Raw genomic sequence first — 21848 nt, 5'->3', positions numbered from 1 at the left:
TCTGGCTTCTTTCACTAAGAGTAATGTCTTCGAGGCGCATCCATGTGGCGGTGCGTGTCAGCGCTTCGTCTCTTCTTTATGGCTGAGTAGCAGTCCGTCGTGTGTACACACCACCTTTTGTTTTCCCATTCATTTGTCCGTGGATGTCTGAATTGTTTCCACATCTTGGCTGCTGTGACTAATGCCGCTGTGAACTGGCGTGCAGGTACCTAAGCTCCTGCTTTTATTCATTTAGGTACTTAACGTAGGAGTGCAACTGTTGGATCTTAGGGTAATTCCATGTGTAGTTCTTTGAGGGACCTCTAAACTGTTTCCCACAGCAGCTACACCATTTGACATTCCTACCAGCAGTGCATGAGGGTTCTTGGTTTCTCAAAAACCTTGCCAAAATTTGTTATCTTGCATCTTTTCTCCAATAGCCATCCTAAAGGGTATGAGGTGGTAATCTCATTGTGATTGTCACATAGTCTCTACTGGAAATATAGCTATTAAATACAATGAAGCAAATTTATAATAAAAATTGAAGACATCAAACTGTATTTCATACTCAAGTCCCTAGTTAGGTCACTGACTCGTAATTATTTATTCAACAAGAATCGTGTCTTGATAGGAGCTATCAGGTTTCAAAACCCTGGGAGCAAAAAGTAAAGTTTCATCATATTTTCTACTGAGGGTTAATGACCTCCACGCCCTCCCAGAAGGCTGGTGGGAGGTGGGGGGATGTCACGGTCGCAGAGCTGGTGGCAGGAAGATCCCGCCTTGTCTTCTTTTCTCTTTTGATGAGGTGCTGTGAGCCGAGCCTGAGAGCAGACGGCCTGTGCCTGCACACTGTGGAATTCACTTGCTCACAGGTGTCGGCAGCCCTGGCCCAGGCCCAGCACAGCGTTTTCCCTGGAGGAACGCCACACTTTGGATTTCCTTGTCTACACACTGTGTTATTGTCAAATCCTTCAGCCGGGATCAGAGAGAGGCTGGTTTGTCTGGGCATCGGCACAACAGTGCCTACGCATGACCTCCTGTCTGAGCACCTGCCAGAGAAAGCTGTTACCCCTCCAGGGCAGCTTACGGCCCAGAGAGGCACCTGATAGTGGCTGGTCCCACTCCCAGCGGTTCCGCTCACTCCCTGACTTGTAAGGCCCCCATCCCCACCCTCACCTGTACTTCCTCCTCCATCCTCACGTACTCCCAGCTGCCTTGAGTCGGGTCTGGTTCCCCTGGTGCTGCTGGATGCCCTGAGGTCTGGGGAAGGGCTGGGAATCGTGACACTGAGTTGCAGTCCTTGCTCCTGCGGTGCCATCTGCATAGCTGTGTAACCTGGACAGAGTCCCTACGCCAGCCTGTGTCTCATTTTTCTCAGGGAAAATAATCCTTGCCACTGCTGATTCACAGCTGGGATTAAAAGACGTCACATGAGAAGAAGGTACATTGAAAAACAAAAATGTTAGTCGTTAATATCTATCCAAAGCTTCTTGGGTAGAGAGGGGGTTTTCTGTGTCTTACAGCACTAAGTGTGCTCAGAGAGGGAGCTCAAGAAAGATGCTCACGCTCCTGACCTCACAGCGAAGTCAGTTCTCCAGGGACCCACCCCCAGCGACATTTCCAGTTGCCTTTGATTAACACTCAGGTGACTCAGTTGCTCTGAGCCGTCTTTTAACAAATCAGTCTTTCTCCTTCTGTTCCCTTTGCTTCTCCATATTTGGCGTTGCTAAATGAATCTATTACATGTCTCATTGTGTAGGGCCCGTGGGTCATTTCTTTGGTTAAAGGTCATTCCCCGGACCAAGTTCAGATGCTCTCAGAGAGCCAGTGCCGACGGTGACACAGCCGTGGAAAAACCCTCCATGTGCACATTCCCCAGAAACAGACGCCGAGATGGTGCCAAGTCATAAATCAGAACTTTTCTGGAATGTAGGTCATGTCGGGGCTTCAGAATCTGGGGTAGACTCCTTCGTCCAAAGTGCAGAGGCATCCTGCTCAACAAGAGCAAGGAGCGGGAGGAGGTTTAAACCGCAGGCCGATGCACAGCCTTCCTCTCCACTCCGCGCCCTCCCACTGGCTTGGCGCTCTTTGTGTCTCTGGAGGTGCCCCAGTTTGGATACGGGTACCGAAAAGCCAGCCTGCCCTAGTTCTGCATGCTGTCCTTGATTTGGTCGAGCTCTTGAATCCTGGACTTGGCTGTGTTTGTTCACGCTCCCCCTACTTTATATTTCCTACTTGGAGGTAGCGGTCTTAGGTCTTCCAACTGTCAGTCAACATTCGTCAGATACATTTTGAATTCCTAGTATGTGCCCAGCACTCTTCTCAGCCCTGGGAATGGATTAGGTAGCTAGACAGACCAGGCCCTGCCCTCATGGGTGTATCTGTTTGTTCCATTCTCCAGTGGTTAGATCACCATGTTTAAAGTAATGCGCATAGCATGAAATTCTATTCTATGCAAACCTGTTAGCACTGCATAGAGAAAAGTTCCATTCATCACAGCACACTACACCCCTAATCTCAGCCAACTGGTTGGCAGGTGTGTGCCATTGATTGCAAGGGTCTGGGGAAGTTGGGAGCTGCTCCGAGGAGTTTGTCATCAGTCAGCCAACAGGTTTTCATCGAGCATCCTCTCTATGCCCAGCAGCGTATAGAAAATCACTTTGGGATTCAGGTTCTGCCAAGCCTCTTTTTTTTTGTTAGGGCACCGCAGTGTGTGTGTTCTTTTCAGTCAGAGAAGATGGCTCATAGGTATATATTTGTAAAGTAAAACAAGGAAATGTATTAAACATTCATTGCATTGAGCATTGTTAACTGCCAGAATGGTATTAGGTGTTGGGAAATTAAACATTGTAACAGGTATAAGTCTCAGTCCAAAAGCTACAGTGCACGAGAAGTAACATTTACAATTTATTCTATAAAGCTGCCCAGTTTCTGGCTCTGGTTCCTCTTTCCACTGGTGGGCTGGAAAACTTAAATCTCCCTTCGAGGTTCTGCGGTCATCTCAAGACCAAGCTGGCTGGGGCTGGGGTCTCTCCGGCAACCATCCCTGCGGGTCTGACGTGTCTCTGACCTTCACCTTGCCTCACGTAGGACTCGGAAGTCTCACGTAAAGTCGCGTGCGGTTCTGTCTACCCAGCTCCTCCTTCTGGGGAACTTGAGTTGCCAGATTGGCCGTGCTGCCTGGAATCGGGGTCCAGTGCCCCCGCTCCTTCAGACCCCTGGGCCTCCCTGACCCCTCACTGCCTCCCTGAGACACTGAGCAGCATCTGCTCCATCGGAGAAAAAGAAAGAGGCAATGCAAAGAGAAGAATACAAATTGATGTCTCTAAATGTCGTCCAGCCCCACAGTTCATAGCTGAGCAACCTGTAAATATTTACCACACGTATTGGCACACGCTATCTATTTACTCCTCCTCGCAGCCATGATTTTACTGCTGTTCTTTCCATTTTCCAGGTGCATAAACAGGCTTAGGTTACACGAACGGAAGCCATACGGATAGCACGTGGATTAGTACGGAAGCACATGGATTAGTAGCAAATGCGGGGTTTGGACCCTGTTGTTTTTATTCCGTTGTGGTGATCGCAGAGCTTCCCAAGCTGTCCTGAGGTTTCCAAAGTCGCCTCTGATAAACAGCGTTAACGAGCTCGACCGTATCTTTAGTAAGTGGACTAGAAACATCCAGTAAATGACGTGTTTTGTTTTATGTATTTCTATTTTAAAAGAATTTAATTTTTGTGAAGGTTAGGTTTTACGCGTGTCCCTGTTACAGTATCTTTTTCTTTTTTAAAAGGATGTCTGCATCTTTTCTTTCTTTATCTCACTCCACATTACCTAGTATTATGATCTGCTTATGGAAAAAGGGACGTGGTTGGTGAATTAAACGTTTAACTAAGGGCATAAAATCTCATAACCATGACTATGGCTTTCCCTGTTCCTGAAATGAGGGCAGAAACGCCTCCTGGAAGTAGACCTCCCCCACCCAAGCCACCCTCCCCCCACTCCTGCCCCAAATGCAAAAGCAGCGAAAGCCCCAGCCGATGAGCGCCTGACCCCAAGAGGACCAGGAGGCAGTGTCTGTTCCAGAGAAGGTCACAGGGAGAGACCGCCGACGCTGACGCCGAGGGCCGCCCCAGCGCCCCTTCTGACCCGCCAGCGTCCCCGGCGCGGTTTAACGAGAGAGCCCAGCTGCCAGGTGCTGTTCCTTGTCGCTCACCATTACCCCGAAGCCCGGATCCCTCTCACCGACCCCGCCGCTTTCCGTTTGTTGGGCCGTCTCGGACTCTTGAAATACGCCGGAGACATCTGGGGAAGGGCGTACGTGTGATAATCACAGAGTCGTTCTCAAGGTGGAGGCTGTGAAGCGCTTAAGAGTATGAGCAGATTTTCCTTGGGTTCAGGATGGGGCTGCAGTTCCTACTTTAAAATTGCTACTTACCTGACTTGGAAGATAGAAGTATAAAGAAAACTGTTCTAATATCTTTATATTTTATAATGAAAAGAGCAGTCCAGAGAAGTTAAGAGAAAGGTGATGGACCAACCAGAACAATTTTTTTTTTATTCCTTTCCATGCTTTAGAATTAAACTATTTTTTAAGTATCTAAAGTGGTTAAATGTGTGGGATTTTTCATTCTGAGTGAGCCTCTGGCTGGAATATCAGATATTGACTTTAATGTCTGTTTTTCGTATTCAGGGGGAATATACACAACATAGAATTTCCCATTTTAACATTTTTTAAACATATAGTGTTGATGACCTAAGAAGTGAAAACCGCTTTTCCCGTTTGCCCTCGCTCCCGCAGACGGTAAGGGCCTTGAAGGTAGGGTCATCCTCAGACCTCTTCGCAGTGCCTGGCACGTGAATCACGTGTGGGATGAAGACATTTTATCCACATAAAGAATAGAAAAGAAGGCATTTTCATTAAAGCATCTACATACTCAGGTCTGTTTTGTGAGTACAAGAGGGACGTTTGGTACTTAGAGCTGAGTAGTTATCTCATTTTTTTCTCTTGTTTGGATCTTTGATAAATTTTAATAATATTCTATTTTTCCTAACTTGACCCTCACTTATGATCATGACTTATTATTATGCTTCAATTTCGATCAGCCTAACAATTTCTCTTAAACAGCACCATTTGCTTTGGAAAGGGGCTGCTGTAGCCACCAAGAGTTAGCAGTCACTGTAAGGGAAAGGCAGTATATTAGTCTTCTCTTGCTGTCATGACAAATTACCACTAACTCAATGGCTTTAAAAACCACCAGATTATTTTCTTATGGTTCTGCAGGTCAGAAGTTCGATACGATTCCCACTGGGCTAAAAGTCAAGGTGTTGGCAGGGCCGTGCTTCTCTCTGGCGACTTTGGAAAATAATCTGCTTTCTTGCCTTTTTCCGGCTTCTAAAGGTCACTCTCATTCCTTGGCTTATGGCCGCATTCTTCCAGATCAATGAAGAATCTGAGTTGTAGGAAATCTCCTAGTTACCGAGGATGTGATCTAGTGTTGGAATATGAATAACTAATCCACCACCAGTTGGTGTTGCATATTTTGTTCCTTTGAAGAAAGGTTTCATTTGAAACCATGACAGATCCAGACATTTCATTTAAAGGTCAGATCCCTGGATGACTACATTGAATTAGGACTAGGGAAGAGTTCTCTCTTACCACTTTTCTTACTTAAAAAAAAGAAGGCAAAATACAACAAATGTAGGAGAAATACCTCCCAACATTGGTAAGATAGGATAGTGTTAGAATTTAGAGTTATGATGTATTATAGAAGAGGCGATGGTTTCCTTACATCATTTCAGAGATTACTGAATGGATGTCTTTTATTTGGCATGCATAATTTTTTAAATGAGTTTTTATACCTGAAGGCAGAGTATCTATAGGACTTGAGTTTTCTACCTTTATTGTACATGTTAAGCTCTGAGTAAGTTTAATAAGATCGAAAAAGACTATAAACCCCCTTCATCACCACAAACCCTACCGATCACACCTAAATTGACCTGTAGGCCTCTAGAGGAGGGGGAGGGGGAACACCTGTAATTGAAAATCAGCTGTGCAAAATGGAGAATGTCGTCCTCTTAGATTTCTTCAAGGCCCAAGGCAAGACATCCAGGAGGCTGGGCAGTGTTATTTTCTTCCTGTGTATCTGACTCACCAGTCACCTGGCATATAATGAATCAGGAGTAGTTTATTGGGTGTCTACTGCATGTCCAGCTCCATATTAGACATTGGATATGCACAATGAGCTTGATTCGTGCTACTTGCTGCACAGTTTGCCTGTAGGCAAATAATGCCTCGGAATGGGGATCGTGTCCTCAAAGCATGAGAAAAATTTACAGTGAAATTAGGGATAAAGCGGAACAGTGAAGTGCTTGTGGGAGCGCAGAGGAAGTTTGATTAACCGGTTCCTTTTAAAGCTTTGCATCAGTAGTGGCATCTAAGTTGGGCCCTAAAAGATGAAGGATTTTTTTTTTTTTTTTTTTTTAGGAGAAGGGGGACAGGGCATTCCAGGCCAAAGAAACCAGTCACCACAAGTGTTGTGAATTTTAAGACAGGTACTAATTACATAGTGGCCTAAGAAGTCATGGAATCATAAAGTTAGAAATGATCTAAGAGGTCATAGATTACCACTCCCGTCCCGGTGATTCGGCATAATTAGAATGTTTTTAGTCTCGGTAATAGAAAAAGAAACTCAAACCAGTTAAAATTGTCAAATAAAGGGAATTTATTGGTGCACAAATCTCCAAAAATGTAGAGTTACATCAGGCTTCAGATATAGTTTGATAAAGGCTCTTGGTAGCAAAATGGCTGCTGAGTATCAGGTTTCATGTTGCCATACCCCACAATCCAGAAGAGGAACTACTCCCTTTTCCCCAACTCTAACAAAAGTCTTTGGGTTCATTTTGATTGGCCCAATTTAGTGCAGATACCCAGCCTCCCTTCCCAGCCAGTCTCTGTGGCCGGAGGACCACTGTTTGCTGATTGGTCGAGGCTCTGGTTATTGCCCATCTCTGTGGCAAGAGGGCCAGGTGTTGGCTGATTGGATTCGGCCAGTCAGGGCCCATTGATGAACTGAGGCTTGAAGCCGATTTTTCATGTCACATGGCCACTTCCGTGGGACGGGCGATGGTGGGAATAAGGGGGAATGGATGCTGCAGCAGCAGCCCGCACCCTCCACTTACAGAAGCCTGGGTGGGTGGGTCGTGAGCAGGTGTCACTTGCTCCAGCGAGTGTCATTATGGAGCACCTACCTCATGCCAATTACAATGCTTGGAATTTTACTTGATTGTCTCAAATTAGAAACAAGAGTTTCTTGAGGTAAGTAATCTTTTGTAATTTCCAGTTTTGAAAAAACTGAGACTCAGAGATTTGACCAAGGCTCCCACCTGGAAAATGGCTGCCACAGGGTGGAACCAGCCACCTCTGTTTCCAGGGTTTGGGCTCTTTTCTATCCATTGTGATGCCCTACGAGGTGGCTGCTACCATGTTCGGTGGCTGCTAACCATGTTCTGTGATGGTTAGGGCTGGTGTGTGTGTGTGTATAATTTGGTTTGGTCTGTCCATTTAATAACCTCCCTGCTCGTAACTCCTGTGTATTATCCTAGTTCTAAGGTCTAGAGCGGTGGGTGGGTCTCAGACCTAACAGAGCACCAGAGTCCTTTGGAGAAGCATTATATAAACACAGTGGCCCGGCCTCTTTGCCAGTACAGCTGAATCAGAACTTGGTGGTGGCACCTTGGAAATTGTATATATGTATTTTTTAATTTCCAGAGTTGGTTCTCTAGCATGAGTGGGTTTGGGAACCCCTACATTGAAACATAACCAATCTCTTCTTTTTTCCACATTGCATGGTCTTCCAATATTGATGACTGCTGTCGCATCACCCTGGGCCATTTCCTTCTTTAGATTCTTGTGTGGTGGTGAAGAGCTGGGGCTTTGGAATCAGAAAGATTGAGTTCAGGTCCCCTTTCTGCTGTTTATAAGTCACATACCCTGAGTAAGTTTCTTAATAAGTCTAAGGCTTGGTTTCCTTATTTGTAAAGTGGGAATAATAACGCTACCTATATTTAAAAAGTTGCTGTGAGGAATAAGTCAAGAAAATAGGCACAATATTCTTAGCACAATGCTGGCACACACAAAGGATTCGATGGATATTACATGTTACTAATAATTACTAAACATCCCTGGTCCCTTAAGCTCTTTTTAATAATGCGTTTTCTAGATTCCTATCTTTTATTTTTGGTGCATTCTAACTTCTCTCTCAAAACGCGGCATATAGGAGGCTGTATATCAGCTCAGGAGTCTAGAAGTCTGACCGCATCAGTGAACAGCAGGACTGTGATTTCCCGGGCTCTGAGTACAGACTTTCTCTGCGTGCAAATGTTCCCTGGCTCTCAAACATCTTGGAATTGCCTGTCCTCGTTTGAGTTCTTTTCTCCTGGGGAATGTATCAGTGGATGATGACGGGAACATCTGGGTTCTTCAAGAATTTTTAGACATTCTTTGACTTGGGTTCAGGCCCCAGCAGTGTTTGGAGACATGGATATGAGAGTTGGTTTCATCATAAAAGTGGGTTGTTTCCAAGATTGCGATGATCCGTTTTATCTAGTGTGGATCTGTCAGCATTTTCCCATTTAGCCGCGAGTGATGACTAATTTGAAATGAAGTATGCATTCCAGCAGCTTGCCCCGCAACACATGCACTGACATTTACATAAAAGGCAAGTATGTTCATTTAGTTCTATTTATTTTTGTTTCTTGATCCCCAAATAACATGTTTATTTACGTGTCCATCTGAGCCAGTTTTCTTCAAAATATCTGTAAGGCAAGACCGTGACTATTTTAAGCTTGGCGAAGGTAGCACACAGCCTGTTGCAAGGCACTTATCATATTCTTTTTGATGAAGATGCTTTACTGTCAGCCTTGCTGTTGGGTGCGGTAGGTCACCTTTATGCCAGCGGAATTAAGAGTGGAGAAATGGAGAGTTTCTGGGTTTCTTTGATGGTGTACAGGGTGGGCTGTTCAGGGGCAGTAAAGCTTTCACTGAAGACCATGAAAATGCCCAAATGCTAGCTGTTTCAGTCAGCTAATTGAAGCATTTACTACTGGCCTTAAAACTTTATATAATTTTGTTTATGGTATCATAATAGTATAAAAACGGCTGAGCTCACTAAGGGGCTGTGCAAGTAGTCTATAAACTTGGCCCCACGACAGGAATAACAGCACAGCTTCGTGCAGCAGAAATGCGTTTTGAGATGGCTGCCTTTGATTAAAATGCCAGAAAACAAACGCAGGTACTTACAGAAAATGGAAAAATCTTAAGTAGCCGCTCCCCTTATTCTTCTAATGACTAGAGGAGGAAAACTGTTGTCATAAGAAAATTTCTTCAAAACATATTTAACAGATTCCTAACCATCCCCGAATCCAATTTCAATGTCTCCTTCCCCAGTTCCTTGAAGAAATGAACAGAGATTTAACATGTTCAAATTGAAGCGAAATAAATATATGACATCAGCTGTCTAACCGTCACTATTTCAGGTGACTTCGCCAGAAGAATGTGTTCCCTTGTTTAGGGTCACTGATGTGTAATTTAATAATTATTTTTAGTAGGGCTCATACTTCGAACCAGGTGTTATTGTCAGCATTGGAGACTCAAAGTTTTATTTCTGAGGACCGCACAGTCTGGTGTGGGGATAGGCTTTGCGACAGATAATCGCTTGAATGGAGGAGGTTCCAAGTATAGTGGGAGCAGGAAGGGGACCGACACCCATGCGCACCGGGGAGGGGTTTGGAAAGACGAGAGCACTGGTGTGGGAGATTTAAGGATACGTCGTTTTCTAGGCAGAGGAAATGGATATCCAAAAGTGTTTAGATGTGAGAGAATACGACATATTCAGAGGTGTAATGAAATAGTATGGTATTGCTAGAGCTTAAAATATGAGGATGGGGTGACTAAAAATGAGGTTAGACAGATAGGGAAGAGCCAAATATTGAAAACTTCGAATGCCATTCAGAAGAATTAAAACCTTTATTTCAATGGTAATGGGAGCTATTGAATAATTTTGCATAGAGAATCACCAGGTGTGATGGAAAGTTCACTATATCTGCAACGTAGAGATTAGAAGTGGGGAGCTTACGGGTAAAGAGACCTGAATGGTGGACATCACACTGCTCCTGAAGAGATGATGCTGAACTCAGTTACAGCAGAGGTCAGAGTTGGGAACGAAGCGGCAGATTTGAAAAGACCTAGGAGGTGGATTGGACAGACCTGGGATATGATCGGGCATGGGACATAAGGACATGCTTATCCCGAAGGACATAAGTAGTGGGGGGAGGCATTTTCTTAGAAGGGAACGGGAATGAGGAAGAAGGTAATGCGTTCACTTTTAGGCACTGATGTCTTTGAGGTGCCCGTTGGACAAACAGCATCGTCTAACTGGAGACTATTATGTGTATTTGAGGTTTAGGACAGAGGTCTAGATTTAAGAGTCATCAGGATATAGATGACAATCGAAATACTGGGATAGGCGAGAATTTTCAGGCAAAATGTACAGAGTGAGAAAAAGTAGGCTGAGGACAGGCCCCGAAGAACGACCAATGCTTCGGGGGATGGCGAAAAGCAAACATTCTGAAAAGGAAACGGAAAAGGGACAGTGAGGGAGGCGGGATGAGAGCCAGGACAGACGTGTTACAGAGTCTGAGGCGGGAGGGCATGCTGTCTGGGCAGGTGGCGATGCCAGGTTTAGCAGAAAGAGTAGGATAGGGACTTACGAAGTGCCATCGACCCGGAAACTCAAGTTCACGCAGGACCATGGCGTGTGCGGGCAGATGTCAGCTTGCAGGGCAGCAACGACTAAGTGGGGAGGAAGAAAGTGGTACCTGGAGAACATTCTCTTAAGAATTTGGATGTGGAGGGAAGGATAGAAAAATACGCTACACCCAATCCTGGTGAGGTCAAGGGAGATTTTTGTTTGTATTTTAAAATGAGATAAATCTGAACACCTTTATATGTGTAGGAAAAGAAGCAAGGTGGTGGGAGAGGCTCAAGAATCAGGGGTAAGAAGGGAAAAATCAACAGAACAGGCCCTGGAATAATGTTTCTCAAAGTCTGGTCTGGCACCAGCAGTAGCATCATCACCCAGAAATTTATTAGAAAAGTAAATTATCAGCCTTCACCTCAGACCTATTGAATCTGAAACTGGGTTTGGGCCCCAGCAGCCTGAGTTTTCACAAGCCCTTCAGGTGAATCTAATGCCCATTCAAGTTTGAGAACTCTTGTCCTACAGGGGTGGAGAGGTGTGATCCAGAGCCCAGGTGGGTGTATACACCTTGCAGCGGGGAGAGGGGAGGCACTTCTGCAGGGGTCAGGTGCAAATAGATTCATGGTGGATGGTTGTGAAGTTGATGGAGTTTGCTCTTGATCGCATAATTCTTCTTTCAGAAATAGGAAGTAGCTTTGTGTACCAAAAGATCTTGGGACATGGGAAGGGTCGGTTGAGTCCATTCAAATGCAATACACATTTAGGTTTTGGAAGTGTTCTCTCCTGGTTGAACTAGAATATGATTAGTTTTAAGCCGAAATATACCTATATTTTTTCTCCCGTTCCATTCTTTTTTTTTTTTCCTCCTGATCGTTCTCACCAGAAGTACGCTGTTTTACTTACTGGTTTCTGGTTGCTTCAAATGCAAACCATCATATCGTGTGTTCGGAGACTCAGTCTATGTGTTTGGGGCTTTTTTTGAGTGTGTGTTATTTCAGTGGAGCTTTTACATCATTGTCTTAATCTTTGGATACTTTGAGGAGGTTGCTGAAATCACATTCAGAAGCAAAACAAAGAAGAAAATTAGAGCGAGGATCTACCATACCAATATGGAAGATTTACGGATGTTAGATTTTATTAACACTCCCAAACAGAAAGTTTGAACTGGTTGAGAAGAGCAGCACATATATTTTAAGAAGAAAAACTAAACAATTTAAACATCTGCTGTAGACATCTGGTCCAAGGTCCCAGTGGCCCATTTTCGCTGGACTTTTGATCTCCTCAGATGTTTTTCTTAGCTGGTCCTGAAAAGGCGGTTGTCATTTCATTTTAGGATTTCGGTATTGTGAAGGACTCTGACCAAGAAGCAACATTTTGACATGTCTGTTTCTTATAGAAAAATAACGAATCTGCTGTAATTAGCCATCAACTTTCTTTTCCTATTTTCTTTCCTTTTGATGAAAATGCATCTATATTAATTCTAAATATAGGTGCACAATTCCCTAAGGGTGAAAGAGCCTCAAAAGTTACAACCGAGAACAATGTCCTGTGGGCAAAATAAGTTCAGGCAAGGAAGAGGGACACATTTTGTCTGTTAAACTTTCAGTATCAGACATTCTCAGCTGGTAGCAGGAAGCGGGGCCGCGCTGGGACATCGTCTGCCACCATGCAGAGCCCTAGCCTTTAAAAATTCTCCTGAGAAATGCTAGACCACTTCTCTCGTGGTGTGACCACAGAAGCACTGGGAAACCCTACTTCTCTATCCTATAAACGCTCCTCAAAGCAAATCTAATAGGCCGATCCTTGTCAGATCTTCTGCTCATCCTTTGGAATAAATACATCTTAATATGGTAACAACAGTTTATATGGACCATGCACATTTTTCTGTAGTACCGAGATTTTTTGTTATGGGGGATATGAATTGAATATGAATCAAGTAGGCTTAGGAGGGAATTAATTTTAAAATCTCGTTATATTGAGGTTTGTTTTATACCGGATTTAACTTCTAACGTAACAGTGGAAGTATCGTTTATGTCAGCCTTCAGACATTGATTGTTTCATATTTGATCAGAAACCGAGACAATAAATTCCACTTTTATTTAAATCTAAATGTGATTTTATCATAACTGCAATTAACACTCCCGCTGCCTTTAAAGATAGTGCTATCCAAAAACCTTTAGGGGAGAGCGTGCTCGATTTATGTAGGTGAGTCACAGCTCTCCAAACCCCCCACGTCACGGTTCTCAGGGTCCCAGTGACCGTGGACGTGCCCAACACCGGACTCGAGGGAGAACTGGGAGAGTCTCCTGCCCCAGCCTGCCTGGAAGACGTACGTGGAAGCAATAGTTCTTTGAGTGAAAGCATAAAATAGAAAGAGAAAAATTATATCGAATTCTTTCTTTATGTAGCAAGTTCTATGTGATCGTTTTCCAAGTTAAGGGACCCTTTCTTGCTGTAAGTTTAACCATAAACAGTTTTATTGGAGCCAGAATTTGCACATGCTTTTAATATTAGCACTAAAGGATCTTTCTCAGAGATGTCTGCTTTTCTGTTTCTTTCTTTGCTTTTGTTATGGCAGGATAGATGGGGCTTTTTCTTTCAGATCTGGAATACTTTTTTTTTTGCTCAGTACCTTGAGCATTTGTGTTTATAAATGTTTGTCTTCTGACAGCTGTTTTGGGTTCAACTGTGTAAGGGAACCCTTAAATTGGAACTGCTTTGCTAGTGTTTATTCCCTTAAAACATTTCTAATGTAAATGTATATATATAGAAAAAGGATTTTGAAAGGTTCTTCGTAGTTAGGTTTAATTTGTCCTGACAGCCCAGCATTATTGAATCCTTGTAATGGTTATGTCCTGGTTGTTTATCCAGCCTGGTGCTTGCCGTGGGCTCCTGGGTGGTTAGTTAACCAAGGGACTAGATGTCCATGTGGCGGCAGTACCCAGAGCTGGTTTGGGCTCTCAGAGCGGGCAGAGCTTCTGGACACGGGCCTGGCCCAGTGGACATCCCACTAGCGCTGTGTGTGCTGTTGGTACTGTCTGTCATCGAATCACAACATTTATTTGGCTGCATATTCATTCTGCACTCAAAGTTTTATTGAGCACCTGCTATAAACCTGGTATTCTAGGTATCAGAGATAAAGGTCTGAGTCAGACAGTCAATGTCCTTTCCCTCTTAGAGCTTAATTTTTAGTATAATCACAGCAGGATGGTTCAGATTACAAGTTGGCAGACTTTTCTGTAAAGAACCAGATGGTAAATGTTATAGGCTTTCTAGGCCTTTCTGGTCTTTGTTATAACTATTTTACTCTGCCCTTGAGCACAAAAGCAGCCATGGTCAATATGTAATTGTCTGGGTAGGGCTGAATATCAATAAAATTTTATTTACAACACAGGTAGCTGATGTACCATGGGCTGTAGTTTGTCCAGATAATGCCAGCAATCCCGTGGGGCAGCATGCATGTCACGCAGTCCGAACTGGGACTTTGTTTTCCAGACTTTAAGGCATCTCTCCAGTCAGCATCAGGCAGCCATAGAGAATAAGTACATTTCTCAGCATTTGCTGGTTGTTGCAAAATTACTGGCTGCTGCATTTGTCATGTTCTTGGAATTGTTTTCTCTACTTTGGGTTTAGTGGGTGTTCCCAGAATCCTCAGTGAGAAAGTATCACCCATGATTTGTCCTACGTGTCGTGTGTGTGTGATAAGCAGAAAGGAAACAGGCAAACCGAGATCCAAACCTTGAACTGGCAATGGAGCACTTCATTCCTGCGCCCCGTCCAGCTTGATAGATTGAACAACGTAACCGCGGATCTTCCTCCAGCGGAAAGACTTCCCCTTACTCCCTGTGTCCCCTTTAAGTTGATGCTGGACACTGGGGGATATGAGACTTCGGTTTTGCCCTTGGGGAATCCACAGTTGCTAGAGTCCAGTCCTGCCCTCCTTCTCCAGCCATGTTTGACTACCTATCACGTATATGCAAGGAAGGTGAGAATGACTGAGACCCGAGCCCTGTCCCAGAGGAATTCACAGAAAAGCAAGCAGAAAACAATGTACGGTCAAATGCAGTCAAATGATGCAGCCCGTGACAGACGCTGCACTCTCGGATGCTGAGTTCTCCTTCCTCCGTGTAATTCAGAAGGCTTCCCATTGCCACGTGTATTCATTTGTGAGGCAAGTTACGTTATCCTTCCCTTTTACAGATGAGGAAACTGAGGCCCAGAAAGCCCAAACCCCATAGCTGAGGAGCAGCAGGGCTGGCATACAGATCCAGGCAGCCTGATTATTGAACTCATTTTTCTAACTTCCAGGATCTGGAAGATAATTCTGTTCTTTATAAGTATCTAAGCTGATAGGTAACATCCGAGAGATTACATTTTTTGGCCAAAAAAAAGAGAAAAGTTTTGTAACAGCATTTTTGTTTTTCAACAGAAACGTGACTATCCCCTGGATAGTCAGCTTTGAAGTCAGAGGCGATCTGGCTGCCAGGGCCTGGATCCAGCCCACAGATGTGTTGTTTGGCCAACACAGGTTTTTAGAAATCTGACTTTAGACACTGTGTTAGTTTCCTAGGGTTGCTGTCACAAAGTACCACAAACTGGGTGGCTTAAAATGACAAATTTATTGCCTCACAGTTCTAGAGAATAGAAGTCTGAGATCGAGGTGTCAGCAAAGTTAGCTCCGTCTGAGGATTCTGCGGGAGGGTCTGTACCACCCTCCCTCTTGCTGCCGGTGACAGCTGGCAGTCCTTGGCGCTTCTTGGCTTGTAGACGCATCACTCTCGTCTCTGCCTCCATCTTCACATGGAGTTCTCCTGGTGTCTCTCTTCACACATCCTTCTTATAAGGACACCGGTCCTATTGGATTAGGGACCCATCCTACTCCAGCAGTGTGACCTCATCTTAACTTGTAGATGTAAATCACATCTACAAGGACCGTATTTCCAAGTCAGGTCACATTCTGAGGTACTGGGGATTGGGATGTCAACATCTCTTTTTTGATGAGGACATAATTCAGCTCATAAGAGACACACTTTTAGTCAGGAGAGAACTCCCCTATTCACCCGTACCCCCAACCCCAGTACTTTAACCTAGGACAGCTTCATACATCTGTTGCTGGCCCCATTGGGCCAGCGGGAGTCAAATGCTCCTGCCTTTGAGATATTTCTCTTTGGTGGTGTGCTCGTGGCTGACTTTTCTGTAAAGGACCACATGGTAAATATATTAGGCTTTCTAGGCCTTTCTGGTCTTTGTTATAACTATTCTATTCTGCCCTTGAGCACAAAAGCAGGTGTAGACAATATGTAATTGAATGGGCAGGACTGAGTATCAATAAAACATTATTTACAAAATAGGTGGCTGATGAACCATGGGCTGTAGTCTGTCCAGGTAATGCCAGCCATGCAGTGGGGCAGCAGAGAGAGGGGACATGACAAATCCTCAGTCATCTAGATTTCCTAAGTATGAAGCTGAGTCTATTCTTTCCACTAGAGACGATTTCTATCCACTCGCAGAGCAGAAAGCCACATTCCATAAGAGACCGCTCTGGTTTATTACAACAGCGCATAACTTTAAAAAAATGCATACTCTTTGTGAGAGAATGGATAGGCTGTGCTAGCCGGGGTTTTTAACCCCTTTCCCGAGAGCTCCCCAGGAAAGGAGTTCTCATGAATCAGCGGAAAGCACTCCTCAGCCCTGTGCACCATGGTTTGGTTTAGCAGAGGTTGGAGGCCGCAGGAGGGGATGGGAGAGGGCTAGGAAGCCTGGGTGGGGGCACGGTGCTGGGTGCGGTGCTGGGTGCAGTGCTGGGTGCGGTGCTGAGTGCGGTGCCAGGCATGGTGCAGGGCACGGTCCCTGTAGGAATCAAGGGAGACTTCAGTGACAAGCCATCCTGCCTTTGCTCACAAAGGCTTGTGATGGACCAGCCACACTCTGAAATGCTGGACTTGGCGCTTACTGCCTCTCATAGGATTTCAAATAGACAGTTAAAGGTTTTTGAAGGCATTTTCCCCTTCCTCCCCACCACTTAATTTATTTCAGTAAAGACGATTCCTACTCACTCATGGAGTAGAAAACTACACTCTATAAAATGGCTCTTTAATTTTAGAAATGCATAGAAAACTTTTGGGATTAAATCAACTCTGTAAGCAACTAAAATGATAAATGGCGACTGTCGTACTAATTTTTTATAGGTCCACTTAGTCAACTTTTAGTTTATTGCGATTCTGGTTAATTTCTACTAACTTTTAAGTGCCAGCACACATTAGGCAAACCTTTTTGAGCGCCTCCCATTATATTGGATACCGCAAGAGACAGAAAGATGGATAAAACATGATTCTTGCCCTAGAGGGGCTTTTAAATTAGTAAGGGAGAAAAAATGCATAACGACATAAATAAAACTAGGAATGGATAAGGAACAATAAAGGTCCCTAACTTCTCCGGATGTTTGATTTAGATGAGTTAACGTCATTGTTCACTGAGCCAGTGTTTTTTGAGCTCCCCTTGTTCATAATTCAAGTGGGGGTTCAGTGATGCCTTTAGGTGGTGTGAGGTCAACAGTCCTCAAGGAGAAGGGTTCAGTGATCGCAAATGACTGCCCTTAGAGAGACAGTGCTGGATCCCATCACTTTCCTGCAGCTGGCCTCTGGAGTTTGAATTTCTTCTGACCACTTACCAGCCATGTAACCGAGGGCGAATTTCTTAATCTTCCCAAGCTTGATATTCTTCACCTGTAAAGTGGGGTTAACGAAACCCACCCCCCGGCACTGTTTGAAGTGGTGACCATGTAATGCAGGGTCCCCATGCTGCAGCGTCAGGTGCCCCTTGGGCTGATCAGACTGGAGCACGAGTTCTTTTTTCTCTTTTTTTAATGCCAGTTTATTTATTTTTTTCATACTATATATACATAACTTTTTTTAAACATTTTTTTTCCCTTCCCCCCACCACCCTCTGGTAACCACTAGTCTATTGTCCATGTCCATGAGTCTCAGTTTGTTTGTCTTGTTCATTTGTTGTTTTTAGATTTATATCCCACATATAAGTGACATCAGGTGGTTTTCAACTTTTTCTGTCTGGCTTATTTCGCTTAGCATGATTATCTCGAGGTCCATCCATGTTGTCGCAAATGGCAGTATTTCATCTCTTCTTGTGGCTGAGTAATATTCCATTGTATATATGTCCCACAGCTTCTTTAGCCAATCATCTATCGTAGGACACTTCAGTTGCTTCTATGTCCTGGCCACCGTGAATAATGCTGCTATGAACATCAGTGTGCAAATATCTTTTTGCATGTGAGTTTTCAAGTCTTTGGGGTAAATACCCAGTAGAGGGATTGCTGGATTATATGGTAGGTCAATTCTTAGTTTATTGAGGAACCTCCATACTGTTTTCCATAGTGGCTGTACCAATTTGCAGTCCCACCAGCAGTGTATGAGGGTTCCTTTTTCTCTGTTTCCTCTCCGACATTTGTTATTACTTGTCCTATTGATTATAGCTATTCTAACAGGTGTGAGATGGTATCTCACTGTGGTTTTGATTTGCATTTCCCTAATAGCTAGCGATGTTGAGCATCTTTTCATATATTTGTTGGCCATTTGTATGTCCTCTAGGGAGAAGTTTCTGTTCAGGTCCTCTGCCCATTTTTTGATTGGATTGTTTGTTTGCTTTTTTTGTTGTTATTGAGTCGTATGAGTTTTTTGGATATTTTGGATATTAGGCCCTTATCAGAGGTGTTGCTCCCAAATATATTTTCCCATTCGATGGTTGTCTCTTTACCTTGTTGATGGTTTCTTTTGCTGAGCAGAAGCTTTTTAGTTTGACGTAGTCCCATTCATTTATTTTTGCTCTTACTTCCCTTGCCTTTGAGGTCAAATTCATAAAATCCTCTTTAAGCCCAAGGTCCTTGAGTTGAGTTCCTGTGCACGCGTTCTATTAGTAGATTGTGTAAGCTAGAATTGTACAATAGCCAGTTTGGGGGCAACTAGGTATTCAGAGGAAACATTGACATTTTTATACGTTGTTTCATTGTCCTTATGATAAATGTCACCAAAATAATGCTTTTTAGAGACACTTGGTTTTTACACACAGTCTGAGGTAACAAAATCTTCCATCAATGCTAATAGCATTCTGACAGAGTGAAGACTTAGTGGGGTGACAAAAAGTAAGTCACCCTGCTCTTTCCATAAAGTAATCTGAATTTTAAACAGCACACAAAGGAAGGCTGTTGGTATTTATTCAGGGGTTTCTGTGTGCATTTATCTGATGGACACTGTTTATCTCCAGCAGAGGAATCTGTACTCCTGGCCGTTTTCCCCCTCAGTTATTTTGGATTCCTCAGAGCCCTTTGCCCTTTGAAGGGCCGTGTGCTGTTAAGTAAACGAATGGAGTACATTTCTGGGTTCACGCTGACTGATTTACAACGGGATGGCAAATCCAGCACGGAAAACAGGGACAGACACATACCTTGGCTGAGCTTTTGCTTAGCATTTTCTTCCCCTGCAGCAGAGAGAGGCCTGGGCTGAGGCCCGGAAGGCACGTGTGCTGTGAGCCCTGCAGGCTGTCATCGCTGCTACAGTAGCAAGAAGTGGCTGCAGTCCTTAAATTGTTAACGATGGTTGTGTTAATACCGGCTCCCTTTTGCTATGCTCCATCCACTGGGTAGTCATTAATTAATTATTGTGATTAATTCTCATAGTTCCCTATGTTAATTTTACTTCATCCAAGATATTCATCAATTTCTTAGTTTAAATAAGAAATCTCATGGAGCTATTTTTATTTTGCCTCCCTTCTGACTTAGCAAAGAGAATTCATAAGTACTTATCTTTTTTGGGAAAACAGGGTGATCATTTTAAATAATATCACCAGGGTGACACGTTATTAGTCACCGAGAAAATCAGAATCATACACTTTTCAGAGGTTGTTTTCCAGACACAGTCGCAATCCTTGAAGTCTGGAGGTCTCATAGTTTTATGACGCAGAACATTGTCAGCCTCTCTCGTGATTAGAGATGAGAAGAGGAAAGATTTCCTCAGCAATCTGTGGAATCATCTTCTACCTGCCCTCAGAAGCGAGCCTCCATCAGCGAACAGCAAGAGAAAGAGACGGACCAGAGAAGCCCAGAATCTACAACACAGGAAGGACGCGGGCTGCACAGAATTATTAGTTGGAATATAGGAAATTGTGTTTTGTGTCTACCGCGTACACTTGTGACATAGTTGTTCTTATGTCTGTTTTAGAGGGGAGAAGACTCAGTTTCAAAAAGGTTGAATAACTTGACCAATGCCAAGAGATTAAAAGATGTCAGAGCCTGTATGCAAACCCACATGGACCTGACTTCGAAGTCCATGCCCTCTGCCATGCCTCGCAGTGGTTTATATGACTCGTATTGGTGACAGAATTTATTAGGCCATGAACTTCTTCAACCTCCTGCTTTGGATTGTGTCTATTTTCAATGTAATGCAAATTCTGAATCATTTTGGATTGTGTCTATTTTCAATGTAATGCAAATTCTGAATCATTTTGGATTGTGTCTATTTTCAATGTAATGCAAATTCTGAATCATTTTGTTGAAATAAAAAGTTCTGACCGTTACTCCTTCTTCAGAGTTTGGGCCAGGAAAGATGATTTTCATTTCAACTGTCTGATAAAGAGCACCTCAGGCAGAAGACACAGCCTGGGCAAAGGTACAGAGGCGAGAAGGTTGTAGGCTGAGTTAGGGAATGAAGAATAGTTCAAGTTGACAAGAACTGAGTGAATCGGTAGGTGAAGGTTTTATCATGATGAGACTGTGAAAACCTAGGCCGGGAGCTGGTCAGCAGACGGAGGCCATTTTTGAAGGGACAATTAAAGTTCTCAGAGCTGTATTCTAAGACTGTTCTGACAGCAGCGTGTAGATTGAAGCAGGGTTGGGGTAAACTGAGGGAGAGTTAAGAACATAATCCATATAAGCTGTGAGGGAGCTAGAAAAATCTGGATTTTCATTTGTTTGGTTCAGGAACTGTCACAGATATTTCTCAAAGGTACAAATAATACAGTGGTCACAGGTGCAAGCCTTGGGGAACACCCTTCAGCTATAAAGCAAATGCTCAAAAATTAAATATTTCCTAGAAGCGGTGAGAGAGCAGTAGAAATATGAAAACATTAGTCTCTGCCATGCTCCTAGGAGCCTTCCTCCTACAATTCTAGTGAAACTTGATTTCTCTATAGCTATTTGGGTAGATTAGTCACAAATAGAATTATTCAAGGAATGATGAATTTACTTTGCTTTTAATGCTCTACTGTTACCCCTCTGTTTAGGTCTTTGATCTCAGTTGCCTTAATTAGGAAGAAATTATTAAGTGATGCCTACCCCCAATCAGAGGGCCCCGGAAGCCTGTGTCACGCAGTACACAGCCCAGTCCTGAGCTCTCCAGATGAGCTATGTCTGTGTCACAGATGCTTCGTTTTTATGGCCCAGCACATATCGACTCGGTATAGACACCAGATGTGGCCACAGACCAACCTTTCTTGCTTCTGAGGCCAAAACAAATTCACAGTACAGAGATTTTCAGGGACAACTCCAGGTTTCCGTAAATGCCCCTGTGCTACTGACCGTCCCCAGACAGCTTGTCCCTGATCGCTCAACAGGTCTCGGCCACTGGCTCTATGACTGGCGGTGTCTTAGGAGCTGGTGGAGCAAGTTCCACATGTGAAATGCCATTCGGAATATTGAACTTCTTTCCAGTTCATTTATCTGATAACTCGTTCATAATTTTTAAAACAAACAAAAAAGACTTTCAGGAACATTCAGTTGTATTTTAAATGGGTCTATTCCTACCAGACAGTGAAATATGCAAATAAAGCTATAATAATATAGATAATACAGTACTAGAATACCAAATAAGAATTAGGGTGGAGTAAAGACCTTTCAGCTTCTTTCTCCTCTCCGAAATCACCCATCACCCTACAATGACAAGGAGAATGAGGAATAGAAACACAAATTCTACTTCCGATGAGACCAAGGGTCACCTGTAACGTTGGTCCACCAACAGTGAGGCCAGAAGCCATTGGAGCGCGGATGGCTGGGTTCCCCGCAGAACGCTGGAAAGGCTCAGAGGGAAAGAAGCCAGGAGATGGGT

The 21848-nt window shown here is 43.8% G+C and overlaps 1 protein-coding gene across 1 annotated transcript in view; it reads left to right on the top strand.

The window, feature by feature from the left end:
* SMYD3 (SET and MYND domain containing 3) overlaps window positions 1–21848 on the top strand; it is a 529143-nt gene that overhangs the window by 353650 nt on the left and 153645 nt on the right. The gene's annotated exons all lie outside the window — the stretch shown is intronic.

This window comes from Pteropus medius, unplaced genomic scaffold (genome assembly GCF_902729225.1).
Source record: "Pteropus medius unplaced genomic scaffold, Ma_sr-lr_union100, whole genome shotgun sequence".
NCBI classification, from domain to species: Eukaryota; Metazoa; Chordata; class Mammalia; order Chiroptera; family Pteropodidae; genus Pteropus; species Pteropus medius.
This window is presented reverse-complemented; position numbering and strand designations above follow the sequence as displayed.